The sequence below is a fragment of the Eschrichtius robustus genome, chromosome 10 (genome assembly GCF_028021215.1).
Source record: "Eschrichtius robustus isolate mEscRob2 chromosome 10, mEscRob2.pri, whole genome shotgun sequence".
In the NCBI taxonomy this organism is placed as follows: domain Eukaryota; kingdom Metazoa; phylum Chordata; class Mammalia; order Artiodactyla; family Eschrichtiidae; genus Eschrichtius; species Eschrichtius robustus.
In genome coordinates this window covers 43,802,020-43,815,926 of record NC_090833.1, presented here as the reverse complement: position 1 = coordinate 43,815,926, position 13,907 = coordinate 43,802,020, and the positions used below count along the sequence as shown (strand labels likewise).

Here is a 13,907-nt window from a genome sequence, read left to right as displayed (position 1 = left end):
TAGCATTGAGGATTGTTCCACAATTTAATTTAATTTTAGTTTTCATGTGAAAATGCACACGAATGTAATGAGTTTTTTAAAATGCTAAATTTAGTAAGCAAAGCTCATCAGGGGAAAAAAAAAACTACACGGTCACCTCTAAACTTTAACATGATGTAAAGAGCCTTAGCATTAATTTTTTTTCTTTTTCGTTATAAAACCTATTTTTATTTTTAAAATCAGAGAAGACAGCGCTTCCCGCGTTTCCTGCCTCCGAGGAACGGGGTATAAAAAACCCCACTCACGTGCCCAGTCCTCACGCGGTTCTCCTAACTAAGAACCCGGGCCAACCTGAGGAAGCAGACAGAGGACGCACGCGGAGTCCAGCCCTCCGCCCAGACCACGGAAACGCCCTGAGGGTGTGCTGACCTCTGCCGGGTGGCCCGAGGCGCCTGCAAGAGCAGAGGTGGGCGAGGCGGGCGAGGCCCATGACGCCAGCTAGGCGGGGATGCGCTGGGCGGGGCCTAGAGGGGCGGCCCGAGGGGCGTGGCGCGCGGGCGCGCGGGTGGGCGGCCCGAGGCCGGGCGGCGAGGTCCTCCAGCGCCACCGGCGCAGCGCGGTGCAGCGTAACGCCAGGCGAGGAGCGTACCGGCGCGGTCCAGCACCTTCCAGCGTCCTCGGGACCAGGCGCTCGCTGCTGGTAACTAACTCCCTACCAGGTCCCTGCTCGGCTGCCTGGCTGCAGGGGAGGAAAGGGGAAGGATAGGCTGGAGGGAGGGAGCCGGGTCTTAGCCAGGACCCCGCTACTCCGAGCCGGGTCAGCTCCGCCGGGGAAGAGGAAGCGTAGCCAGGGCAGGAGAAAGAGGACGCGCGGTGGGAATCGGTTTCGAGCTTGTGCGCCCGGGGCCGGGGATGGTGCAGGGCGACCCTGCCTCGACCCTACTCTTCCGTCCGGTCAGGGGAGCCTGGGGCTAGGACTCTGGTTCCCAGTGTCACCTGGAAGCCACTTTTTCTGGTCTCTTTCCCCCTGGTCCACGTAGCGAGTAGGAGCTTAGGAATCGGAGTTGGCGGCTGCGGGCGTGGATAGTCAGGGAGCGAACAGTTAATCATTGTTGTCCCTTCGGGCCAGAGGCTTTAACTTCATTTAATCCTAACTGTAGCCCTGCGGAGAGGCATTTATTACCCCCATTCTACTGAAAAAGAAGCCTACTCCAGGATAATAAATGACTCACCCTGGGGCAAACCACTGGACAAGAGACGCTACTCAAGGGTTCTGAAGCCCTCACGCGTCTCCCCATCTTCCTGTTCCCTCTCTATCCTTCACGCCAAGTCTAGGAAACGCGTGCTGCTGAGTCTATGATGAAACAGGTGATTCTTCTTAAACTCATTCTACTCCCTTCCTCGGTTTCTTTTTGGTTTTGTGTTGTTAGCACCCAATTTCTGATTTAAATGTTTCCAATTTTTGTTTATTAGCTTTTAAGGTGGAAGAAGCTCTCGCTCACAGCTCTTTTCCCCCCTTGCAGCCCTTTCTCTGGACGCCGAGCAAAATACAGGCACCCCTGCCTGCTACACACTTCTCATCTTTCCCGTTGGATGAGGTCGCTTGTAGGTCCAGCCTCGGCCTTAGGGCTGCCAGGTTGGAGGTGAGTCTTGTATCACCTGGCATCCTGCACACCCTTGGCTTTGTGATTTCTTTTTAGAGAGAAGAGAATCTTCATTTTAGAATTAGTAGGACAAGAGGCAAATTGGGAAGATATACAGTGTTCAGAGAAAGCATGGTCTGCATTTGGTGAGGGGTAGGTGAGGCATCTGGTCAGGGACTTGCATGCTCCTCTGGGGCATTCTGCCCCCCTTTTAGAGCTGTTCTGAAAGGCAGATTTGTTTTATAAAGGGGAGGAGGAGGGCTGAATGGTTGTTAAAGATCAGTGTAAATTACCTGCTAGGAACCCAGGCAGTTCCAATCAAGCCCCCCTGCCAGAGGATTTGGTAACAGATTTCAGTTAGGGCAAGAAGGAAAATGCGGGCTCTGTGGCTCTCTGTTGTTGCTTAATGGATTTTTTGCAGGCCTTCAGGATGGTAGTTCTGGGAAGATTTTGAGTTCTCAGAAGTGGCTAACTCCTCTATGTTTAAAAACAATGTAATATACGGTCAATTTACTTTTACTCAGTTTTATTGATAGATGAAAGAAGTTTTGTTTGTTTGTTTGATTTCCCTGTTTCATGGTGAGGGTTTAAAGGTTCCTGTCAGCTCCTCTGCCTTTGCTTCAGCCTGACCTTGGAAAGAGCCTTCTCAGCCTTGGCCCTTCCATTCTTCATTAATTATAGTTCATCCTTGATTAATTATAGGACTGCTTCAAGTCACTAGTTACTTCTTTTCCATTTGCAATTTAGTCGCTTAACACTAAGGAAAATGTTTTTCTTGAGAACTATCAACTATTTACAAAATGAAATCAACAGATTTACAGGCAGGGAACAAGTAATGTGTGGGGAGAGCTAAATGGACCTTGATTGGTCCCAGATGACCTGCAGAGGACCTGCCAACACCTGGGTGGGTATCGGCCATTTCCTCCCTATAACTGTGCAGGAATTCTGGCCCAATGTGACCAGAGCTCCCCCACCCAATAACTGAAAAATCTTTATTAAAAAATATGTAAAAAGGGACTTTAAATATTGGCTCTTTTTTTTTCTTTTTTAAAACACAAGAAATCAAATCAAATTTGGTTCATGCTGCATCATCTGTTTTCAAATCTCTTAGAATCAAGTGAATGAAAAATTCTGACCTATGATGTATATATTGTACATTTTTCATGCAATGAGGTGGTAGGAAACAAATTAATACTATTGCAAATGATCTCTTCTGAATCTCAATTTCTCTTTTCTATGAAGTGTACATTAGTGTAGCTGCATTGAGGAAAGTAGTCTTTTTTGGGCCAACCAAGGAATTTTGTTACTGTTTATTCATGGTTCTAGCTCAGGATGTCAGATGCCTTACTCCCTGCCTTAAAAAGGGAGTTCCCAAATGACTATTCTTATAAATCTGGTCTTTCTCCTGGGGCCCGTCTGTACTTTTAACCACAATGGCTTTGACACAGGAGGCATGGCTTCAGGTTGTCATATGTCCTTTTGCCTATCTGTAGCAAATGCATGTACGCTGAGACCAGAGTTTCTCAACTTCGGGACTTTTGACATTTTTGGCCAGATAATTTCCTGTTGGGATTGTCTTGTGCATTGTAAGATGTGTAGCAGTGTCCCTGGCTTGACTCACCGGATGCCACCAGTCCCCTCCGTCTAGGTTTTTTTTTTTTTTTTTAATTAAGTAATTAATTAATTTGGCTGCGACAGATCTTAGCTGCGGCACGCGAGCTCTTTGTTGTGGTGCGTGGGCTTCTCTCTAGTTGTGGCACTCTGGCTCTAGAGCACAGGGGCTCAGTAGTTGCGGCGTGTGGGCTTAGTCGCCCCCGTGGCACGTGGGATCTTAGTTCCCCAACCAGGGATCAAACCTGGGTCCTCTGCTTTGGAAGGCGGAGTCTTAACCACTGGATCACCAGGGAAGTCCCCCCTCCATCTAGTTATAACAACCAAAAATGTCTCCAGACATTGCCAAATGTCCCCTGGGGAACAGAGTCACCCAGTTGAGAAAAACATGCACCAATAGTTAAAATGCTCTAGATGTTTGTTAACTAAACTGTATACTAAACACAGTTAACTTTAAACTTCTAATGAGTAGAGAAGCTATTGGTAAAGTTTAAACATCTGACATTTAAAATATTTTTATAATAAAGATGACTAAACCAGTGTTCTTCGTGAATGGCCACGTGTATTCTGCCAGGTTTTATCGCCAAAGAAATCTCAAGTGTTTGATGCAGCTGTTAAATTTCTAAAGTTTAAAATGTGGAAGCTAAAACGGGGTTATACAGCAGTTTTCATTTTTCTCTTTAGTGTGCTCATTGTCTTTCAGTTTTTTTTTAAGGTGATGGAGTATCAGTGGACCATGGTTATTGATTTGAAAAAATTGACACAATCCCTAATATTAGAACAACAAACAAAAAATTTTAAGCAAAAATTTTAAAAGAGAGACTCAATCTAAGTCATGTTCAGAGTGGAATTTAGTTTTAAAAGAAATTTAAAACTTTTTGCCTAACAGCAATAACTAGGACAACCATGTGTTTCTGTAGTCTGAGATGTCCTAATTTTATAAAAGAGAATGCTAAGTAATATATGATATTGCTTATCAGAAGGAAAAATGTCCTGCAAGTATAATCCTCTTTTTTTTAGACCATGGGAGGTTGAAAACATTGCCCTGGTTATAAACGATGCATCCTTAGAGAAATCAGACTAATTTGTAAGACTCAGGACTGGCTACATAATTTGTGGGGCCCCTTGTTTAAATATTATGAAGAATTTCAGGGTGGCGACAGACAGCTGAGCGCTAAGCAAAGCTCAGGGTCCTGTGCAACAGCACACAGGAAACTGGCCCTGGTAAAACTCTGTCCATAGCTCAAAAGAGGATTGTGGTTACAAATGCAAATCCAGAGAAGTGTTCCTGCTGCCATGAAGCACCCAGAATTTCTGATTCTTTGATTGTCCAAATATTTCCAATCAGGAGTCTATGTGTATTTGATAATCAGTGCACTAAATTTACTACGAACTTCCTCCCATGATTAATTTTTCTTTTGCTGAAGAGGGAGCCAGATAGTTTGCGAGGGACCTGGGCACCTGCACCTGTTTACTCATTGAACAGCTATTTACTGAGCACCTGTTGGATGCCAGGCATTGCCAGCTCTGGGGCTACAGCTGTGAATGGGATAGAGGGTCTCTGCCTTTATGAACCATTTAGTCTAGTGGCTGGTTGGTGGGGGGCAGGGGGCTGACTAGCACATAGTCACACAGGCAATCACAGTCATAAGTGGTACTTCAGAAAAGCACAGATGTCCAGAGAACATTTAACCTGGGGACCTAACCTAGTTTAGGGGAGGGAATTACTCAGGGTAGGTCCACCTAAAAAGAGACATTTAAAATGAGGCCTTAAAAATTAGAAGGAAGTAGTCAGGTGAATTAGGGTTTAAAGTTCCAGGCTGAAATGGTTGAGACCAAGGAAGGAACGTGGCTTGGGATGAGGCCTCTTGGGTCATTTTTTGGACTTCGGACTTTAATGAAAAGGTAGGGAGATCTCATTGAAAGCTTTCAAATGGGAGATGAGATGATTAGATTTGGGTTTAAAAAATGATATCGTCACTGCTGTGTTTGGAGGGGTAAGCCCTGTTGGCATATACAGTGCCTTTGTGCAAACCAGAAAGAGGCTTCCCTTCTGGGTGGACCAATTAGAAAAGGTGTACTGTTTGTCCCACCAGATCAGGCCTAAAGGCAGCCCCCTGAGCCAGTCACTTTGTGTGGGCACAGCCTGTGCAGTCATATGCGGCTACCCTGGGGAGGGGGAGAATTGGGTGCAATAGTGCAAAGGCTTTTCAGGCACCCAGGGATAGAGGGGGGGCTTGGGAGGGAGGGAGAGAGGGAGAGAGACATTGAGTTTGTAGTTAAAAATCAGTAAGAAAGTAGTGACTATTTGGATATAGTTGATAGAGAGGGAGGTATCAAGGATGATTTAAAAGTTTGGCATAAATACCTGAGTGGGATAGGATGGTGAAACCATTTATGGTTGAAGGCACTAGAGGAGGAGTGGGTTGGTACAGGGTGGGAGAGGGAAGGTAATTCCATTCATATCTGTTTGCTTGTGAGACGTCCAGGTGGAGTCAGGGAGTAGGCAACGGGAACTCCTGAAAGAGATCTGAGGTGGAAATGACATGTTTGGGAGGTATTGCAAATAATCATTGCATATGAAAAAGATCCTCCAGTGCTCCGCTAGCTCAGTCTGTCAGAGCATGAGATGCTTAAAAAAGATCATCCAAAGAGGGGTGTAGAATGAGAAGCGGAGGGGGCTGGTCCTGGAGAGTTTGATCATTGTGCTCGGATGAAGAGGAGAAATTGGTTAAGACTGAGAAGCCAGGTACACCTGCGGGGTAGGGAGGAAATATGGGGTCTGTGGCCCACTCTTTGCTTGTTTCTTTTTGGCTTGTTTTTTCAAATTGAGATTGAAGAAACTTGAATGTATTCTGATGCTGTTGGGAAGTTTCTAGCAGAGATGGGAGAGGCTGAGGATGTGGGAGTGAGAAGGGACCCTGGGTAGCCTCAGGATGAGACTGGTCACTAGAAAGACCAAGTAATTAAGAGGGTTGGAACTTTTCAGCCCCACACGGTGGCCTCTGGGAAGGGGAGGAGGTGCTAGGGATTGGGTTATAAAAACACTTGAACAACACCGTTTGGAGAGCTTCTGGGTTGCTGCACACATCAAGGTGCTGAGCAGGGGCAGTCTGCCGGGAGGAGAAGCCAGGAAGCTCGGCACCCGTTCCCCTATACCTTGCCCTATGTATCTCTTCCTTTTGGCTGTTGCTGAGTTGTATGCTTTCTAATAAACTGTAGTAGTAAGTAAAGTGTTTTCTGGAATCCTAGCTGTGCTAGCAAATTTTTGAACCTGGGGTTGGGGTGTCATGAGAAACGCTGAATTCACGGAACCCCCAAATTTATAATTTGCCTGGGCACCCCATTTGCAGCTGATGACTGAAGTGTGGGCAGTCTTGTGGGACTCAGCCCTTAATCTGTGGGGTCTGGGCTGACTCCAGCTAGTTCGTGACAGAACTGAACTGAATGGTTGAGTACCCAGTTGGTGTCAGAATTGGTGGGCGTCAGGAGGAAAAACCCCGCATTTGGTGTCAGAAGTGTTGTAAAAAGCACCTCAGCCCCACGTACCTGAAATAGCCTCTTACTACCTTTTCTTCAAATCATTTCCCACCTTTCACCTTACACTTTTTTTTTTCTTTTTTTTAAGATGATTAACAGCAGGATTCGCAGTGTTTGAGAATCAATTGAAATATGACTTTATAGCTACTTTTTTAAATTTATTTTTTTTTATTTATTTATTTTTAGCTGTGTTGGGTCTTCGTTTCGTGCGAGGGCTTTCTCTAGTTGCGGCAAGCGGGGGCCACTCTTCATCGCGGTGCGCGGGCCTCTCACTATCGCGGCCTCTCTTGTTGCGGAGCACAGGCTCCAGACGCGCAGGCTCAGTAGTTGTGGCTCACGGGCCTAGTTGCTCCGCGGCATGTGGGATCTTCCCAGACCAGGGCTCGAACCCGTGTCCCCTGCATTAGCAGGCAGATTCTCAACCACTGCGCCACCAGGGAAGCCCTCACCTTATACTTGATGACTAAAGGCATTAATGCTCACCTGAGAGCTTATTTTGATGGACATCAAGGCCCCTGGGGTTGGGGGGAGGCTTCTGGAGGGGAAGGGTCTTCCCAGGCTCCCTCCTCAATGTGCAGGTACATGTCCAAGTTCTCAATGTTGACTATACATTAGGAACACTTGGGAGCTTTAAAAATTCCTGCCACTCAGGTCAAACTGCAGACCAATTCCATCGAATCTCAGGGAGGGGGATCGGTATTCTTGGAAAGCTCCCCGGTAGTTCCAACATGTGTACAGCCAAGGTTGAGAGCCACTCCCTCGGCTACCAGACCATTTAAAGCCATTCTGCCCCATTGAGCTCCAGCCTATTACCTGGAATTTACTGTATTTGCCTATTGTGTAAGAACAATTAGGTTGAGACCATTATGAACGAAATAGATTGGCATCCAAAGCAGGAGGCAAATGACGATTCTGTGGGGGTGTTGAAGGAAAGTATAAGACCTTCTATTTATAATTTTGTAAATATTTAAGAAGGAAACCAAGCTGTCTTACTAGTTAAAGTCTGTGTTGCCAGTGGTGCCTTCTGGATCTGCTATCCTGTGCGAGGAGTGTGATTTCCTAAGGAGGAGGAGGAGGCTGGGATTCCTCGCCCAGGTGGGGCCCTCCTCACCTTGCCCTTAAGCATATTGTGAAGTGTTGCAATTTGCCAGTGACAGGGTATCATTGAGTTATGTAGTTGTTTTATCAACACAAAGGCTTTAAATCACGGCATCTCTCAAACAGTGAACTAAGACTTAGCTGTGAGTGGGTTACAGGTGTCCTGAGATTTGATTCTCAGCCACGGGAGCTGAAGTTGAGCATTCGCCTCGTTGGATGTGTGTCAGGGCATGAGAGAGAATTGCAGCTTCAGGTGGTGGATGCTTTACCATCCTTTATAATGCTCTGGGGAGGGAGCGTGACCATCTTCGCACCACTCAGCATCCCTGGTTCTCTTCCCGGCACCCACCTAAGAGCACCCACCTAAGAGCGGTTGAGTTTACAGGTGTCTGCATCTTTTTTTAACAAAAGACAAGGTTTCCAGATTTGCTGCCCTTTCCCAGTTTTGCTGTGCCTGTCAGTAGTTGCAGCTACTTTGGAGAGCAGGAACAATCCAAGATAAGTGTGAAATTCTCACAAGAAGAGGGGGAGTGACTGCTTTTCAGAAGAAATTTATGCTACAGAGGTATTTGGAAATAACCATTTGGAAAACGTTTGCATTAGGATGTGAACATGTTGCCAAGAAATATGGTAGATTTGTGAGTTATCAAAACTCTCCCCTTCCCAAAAGAAAAAACTTTTTATTTTTATTTTATTTATTTATTTATTTAAAATTAATTAATTAATTTTTATTTTTGGCTGAGTTGGGTCTTTGTTGCCGCGCACGGGCTTTCTCTAGTTGCGGCGAGCGGGGCTACTCTTCGTTGTGGTGCGCGGGCTTCTCATTGCGGTGGCTTCTCTTGTTGCAGAGCACGGGCTCTAGGCCCGTGGGCTCAGTCGCTGTGGCTTGCAGGGGCTTAGTTGCTCCGCCGCGTGTTGGATCTTCCCGGACCAGGAGTCGAACCCGTGTCCCCTGCATTGGCAGGCGGATTCTTACCCGCGCCCCCTGCAGTGGAAGCGTGGAGTCTCAACCACTGGACCGCCAGGGAAGTCCCAGAAAAAACTTTTAAAAACTTGGAAACGGAATTGTCTACCTGTTAAAATGTTTTAGGTGAAGAATATCAGTAAGTTTTGAATCTATTTGTTGAATTTATAAAAAGGTGACACCTGAGACTAATTGCAAGAACGACTGATTGAAACTTTACCAGTTGAATCTCATCAAGGAGCTTTTTATAATTGGTCAATAGACAGAAAAGTATCAAGATTTGGGAAGCAGAGCTAAGTGTGTTCTGCTGTTTTTCCAGTGTATCCCTGTCACTCCAGACAGCCATTAAAGCAAAATGTTACAGTACACTGAGCTTGGAAGCAGTCATTCAAGCGCTGGATCGCAAAGTAATTGGGGGTTTTCAAAAATAGTGAAGCATATTTAATATATTGCTTTCATTACAAATATTAATAAAAATTTGTAGTGAGCAAGAACTCTTGTGCCCTAAGTGACTAAGCTAATAGGTTTTATTTCCTCTTGCGCCACCTTTTTGTTTTGTAATGCACATCATTTAAGGTACATATGTACAGTAGTACATGTAATTATTAAAGAAATATACATATATTGAAGGTACTTAAAGCTTTTTACTCTTAGTATTTGTAGTAAAAATTTTGAAAGCTTATCATTAAAAACTTTGAGTCAAACTGCTGTGTCTCTCCTCCCCCCGCCACACACATAGGACAGTCTGAAAACTTGCTTTCCTTGTAAACTTTAATCTAAAACTGCCTCTTTCCCATGATACGCTCCTGTAGCTCACTCAGTGGAAAATAAAACTGCTATTAGAGTAAAAATAAGTGCTCAAACTCTGGAAGGAATTGAATGCTGTGTCTTGTTTCCCTTGAAATGTGTACATTAAACTTCTTTTAAACAAGCCACTTTGAACACTTTAAAAAACAAGCACAAAAAGCCATGGAACTTCAAGAAATCTTGTCGTCAGCCCTTTGCTCTGGGACAGGTAAATGCTTTAAGTCATGTGGCTTCCCTTTCACTAGCCACGTCATTGCTGTTGTCCGTGCACCCGTACAAGCCAGTTTGGGTATTTTTGGCAAGCAGAGATTGGTGGAGGGCTGCAGTTCTCTGGGCAGGTGAAGGTTAAAACGCCAGTCCAGGTCAGCTGTGTCCTGTCTTGGGGCTCTGACTGCCTCTCCCGCAAAAGGTTGACTTGAGGCACAGGGTGTCAGACATTCCAGCAGGATTCAGCTGACCATCATCATGTTGCAGTCAAGTAATCACGAATTTTCTGGAATCAGCAGCTGGACCCAGGAATGCTCCCAGGGCACCATCCCAGGCTATTCGACTTGCCAGGCTTATGTGCCCTTTGGATGTAAGCGTAGGACGTGCCTCTAGAATATCCCTAATCCATCCACGTAGACGGAGCACCCTGATCTCATCTTTGTCCACTCTTTGCTCAAATGCCCTGTTAATCAAAGTCATTGGCTTCACCCAGGAAGATCCAGTTCTAACACTCCTGCTAATTAACAAAACCTCTGGTTTGCAGTGAAAATACCTGAAGCACTCGTAGTAGCTGCCACTAGAGTGTGGCAGTCCCAGGAATGTGTTCCTGTTTAGGGCTCTTGACCTCTCTAGCTCCCAGGTATAGATGAAAACCAGCACATTTACATCTTACTGGCTCTGCTGAAGTATTTTAAAAGTACACTATAGTCAACCTAACAATATTGTGTTGATTGCCTTTTATCAGAGAACTTGCAAGTTCCCTGAAAATAGGCATGGCTATAAAAATACAAGATTTTCAGGACTTCCCTGGCGGTCCAGTGGTTAAGACTCCACGTTCCCAATGCAGGGGAACCCTGGTCGGGGAACTAAGATCCTGCATGCTGCACAGCCCGGCCAAAAAAGGAAAAAAAAAAACAAAAAACCAAGATTTTCAAACACATGCACAAATCAAAATGAGTGCCTTTGAACACCTTGTTTGGTATCCATGAAAGCAGGACCCTGTGGAGCCCTCCCAAGTACAAAGCCTTTGCATGCCCCACCACTTCTTGTTGTAGGGAAAAGATTTTAGCCTCCTAGACCTTCCCTGAGTTCCAAAGGTCAGATTCAAATAGTTACTACTTAGAGGAGGGAGGGAATGCAGAAACAAAGGAAAGGCAGTCAAGGAACAAATAGTGCAGCCATCAGTCAGGGGGCCCTGGTTTCTCCTGAAGGGATCTCTGATCTCTTTTATGGGAACTAAGGCCCCTCACCCAGGTGGAGGGTGGTAACTTCAGGCCCGTGGGCCCCAGACTGGTTGGAACCAGAAGGCTGGTGGTTGAGATTGTTGGAACACCACCCTGTTGCCTCACCACCAACCAATCAGAGGAAGGGCACACACCCTGCAGACCTGCCCCCCAAAGTTTGCCTAAAAAAAACTGTTTCCCCAAAACCGTCGAGGAGTTTGGGGTTTTTTGAGCATTGGCAGCCCCGGACTCCTTGTCTGGTGCCTTACAATAAAGGCTGAATTTTCCTTCACCATAACCCAGTGTCAGTAGATTGGCTTTACTGTGCACAGATGCATGGACCCAAGTTTGGTTCTGTAACATCCTTAGACGTTTCTGGTTTTTTTGAGGATTAGCCTCTGCTAAATTGGACCCATTAGGAAAGAGACCAGTGTTTGATGGTAGATGTGATTTTGGAACATGGTGAAAGTCAGCCTTACAAGGTAGATTGATCATGCTTAGTAGTACCATTTTGGGGAGGTGGGGTAGGGAGGTTAAAAATAAAGTGTAAATGTAAGAAAATAATACACTAGATTTCTCGTTGGGCTCATATAGAGACTTTTCTTTCTTTCTATTTTTGGTTATGAAATTTGACCTGTATTGAAAGGGGATGGAAGAAAAGAAAAGAAGCGAAGTTTGATGGCCATTAACCACACAGGAATCAGATTTCCCTTTTGGGTTTTATGGCCAGCCCTTCCTATCTCCCCCGCCCCCATTCCCCTCCCCCACCAAATTGAGTTGAGGCAAAGCAGTAGAGTGTAAAAACGCACATTCTGACAGGGTGAAGTTCAGGGTGAACGCTCAGCCTTTCCACTCACAGTTGACCCTTAGAAAAGTCACTTGTGCCCCTGGGCCCCAGCTTCTTCGTGAGTTAAAGAGGAGAGTGGGGCTTGGGACTAGCTGGATTTTTTATGGTTGTAATCTGCTGCTCTAAAATGTGTTCTTGGTCAAATTTGAGAAATTCTGAATACCCTGTCCCTTGTACCTGTCTTTAAATATTCATGGTGAGCATTACCATCTTGAGAGCTATTAGAAGGAAGAAGCCCGGGAGTACAGCATCTTGTCCAACTTTCTTTCTGACCACATTTATCATAATTTATTGGACCACAGGATCCACCTGACCCCCACAACCTAGTAACTGCCCACCAGAGCTGGTGTTTCTAGCAGGACTAGATGCATTCTCAAGTTTCTTGCAGCTCTACAATGGATGAATTGTTTCCAAAATAGTTTTTTACTGTATTGACCAAGCCTATAATTTCCCGCAGAAGGCTCAGCAAGTAACCTTTGTGTGAACTCTTTGAGATCAGGAAAATGCATTATTTGTGATTGTATTTTTCCCCTAGAACCTATATGATAGGTTTTGTATAATAGCTTTTTGTATAACACAGTGTTTTGTATAATAGCTGCTTGTGTGGAATTAAGTGTATTCAGGTATTTGTCAATAAACTTGAGATACAGTTTCTTATTTGGGGGGCGGGGTGTCTGAAAAAAGTTAGATATGAATTAAAGATTTGAACAATGTCCAGATGAGGAAATATAAACAATAATAATGAATAAATTGCTAATGTTCATTGAAGGCTCATTATGTATCAAGTATAGTGTAAGTACATTACAGGTTGGCTCACTTATTCTCTATAAAAACTAATGTATGTATGATCCTTAACCCAAATAAATTGCTTAAAATTATTATTTTTTAACATCTTTATTGGAGTAGAATTGCTTTACAATGGTGTGTTAGTTTCTGCTTTATAACAAAGTGAATCAGCTATACATATACGTATATCCTCATATCTCCTCCCTCTTGCGTCTCCTTCCCACCCTCCCTATCCCACCCCTCTAGGTGGTCACAAAGCACCGAGCTGATCTCCCCACGCCACACAGCCGCCTCCCACTAGCTATCTATTTTACATTTGGTAGTATATATAAGTCCATGCCACTCTCTCACTTCGTCCCAGCTTACCCTTCCCCCTCCCCAGGTCCTCAAGTCTATTCTCTACGTCTGCGTCTTTATTCCTGTCCTGCCCCTAGGTTCTTCAGAACCATTTTCTTTTTTTTTTTTTTTAGATTCCATATATATGTGTTAGCATACGGTATTTGTTTTTCTCATTCTGACTTACTTCACTCTGTATGACAGACTCTAGGTCCATCCACCTCACTACAAATAAGTCAATTTCGTTTCTTTTTATGGCTGAGTAATATTCTATTTTATATATGTGTCACATCTTCTTTATCCATTCATCTGTCGATGGACACTTAGTTGCTTCCATGTCCTGGCTATTGTAAATAGAGCTGCAATGAACATTTTGGTACATGACTCTTTATGAATTATGGTTTTCTCTGGGTATATGCCCACTAGTGGGATTGCTGGGTTGTATGGTAGTTCTATTTTTAGTTTTATAAGGAACCTCCATACTGTTCTCCATAGTGGCTGTATCAATTTACATTCCCACCAACAGTGAAAGAGGGCTCCCTTTTCTCCACATCCTCTCCAGCATTTAATGTTTGCAGACTTTTTGATGATGGCCATTCTGACTGGTGTGAGGTGATACCTCACTGTAGTTTTGATTTGCATTTCTCTAATGATTAGTGATGTTGAGCAGTCTTTCATGTGTTTGTTGGCAGTCTGTATATCTTCTTTAGAGAAATGTCTATTTAGGTCTTCTGCCCATTTTTGGATTGGGTTGTTTGTTTTTTTGATATTGAGCTCATGAGCTGCTTGTAAATTTTGGAGATTAATCCTTTGTCAGTTGATTCATTTACAGATATTTTCTCCCATTCTGAGGGTTGTCTTTTCAT

The 13,907-nt window shown here is 44.6% G+C and overlaps 1 protein-coding gene across 3 annotated transcripts in view; it reads left to right on the top strand.

The window, feature by feature from the left end:
- Nucleotides 1-557: 557 nt before the first annotated feature.
- Nucleotides 558-13,907, top strand: part of GCNT1 (glucosaminyl (N-acetyl) transferase 1) — a 60,555-nt gene continuing 47,205 nt past the window's right edge. Inside the window, exons 1-3 of one of the 3 annotated variants that reach the window (XM_068551795.1) lie at nucleotides 558-679; nucleotides 1,310-1,347; nucleotides 1,503-1,622. The gene's annotated coding sequence lies outside the window, so the exon portion shown is untranslated. The remainder of the gene's footprint in view (nucleotides 680-1,309; nucleotides 1,348-1,502; nucleotides 1,623-13,907) is intronic. The other 2 variants (XM_068551794.1, XM_068551793.1) reach the window with 2 other exon arrangements.